This window comes from Octopus bimaculoides, chromosome 2 (assembly GCF_001194135.2).
Source record: "Octopus bimaculoides isolate UCB-OBI-ISO-001 chromosome 2, ASM119413v2, whole genome shotgun sequence".
Lineage (NCBI taxonomy): Eukaryota > Metazoa > Mollusca > Cephalopoda > Octopoda > Octopodidae > Octopus > Octopus bimaculoides.
The window spans coordinates 152,967,274-152,967,752 of NC_068982.1; the positions used below are offsets into that span (position 1 = coordinate 152,967,274).

The 479-nt window shown below is 29.6% G+C and overlaps 1 protein-coding gene across 1 annotated transcript in view; it reads right to left on the bottom strand.

Annotated features, from left to right (window-relative positions):
- Window positions 1–479, bottom strand: part of LOC106870474 (putative carbonic anhydrase-like protein 1) — a 497,991-nt gene that overhangs the window by 496,433 nt on the left and 1,079 nt on the right. The window lies entirely within an intron of this gene.

Sequence of the window (479 nt, forward strand, 5' to 3'; positions counted from 1 at the left end):
ATATATATATATATATATATATATATATATATATATACATATATATACACAAACACATACATACACGAACACACACATGCACACTTATCTTGACACATACCATTATTACGAAACACTTGGACGTTGAGTCACTTCTGTAGCAATACCAGCATAATAAAAGATTGCACACGCACACACATACAAGTACACGCGCGCACACGCACACACACATACACATACACGTACACACACACGTACACATACACGTACACATACACGTACACACACACGTATATATTTTTACCTATATACAATTTATGCATATACACACATGAATATATATATACATGTGTATGACTACACACACATGCACACATATAAAGCTATATACAGGCACTATATATATATAGTGTGTGTTTCTGTGTATACATACATACATACACACACATATGTATATATATATATATATATATATATATATATATATATATATATATATA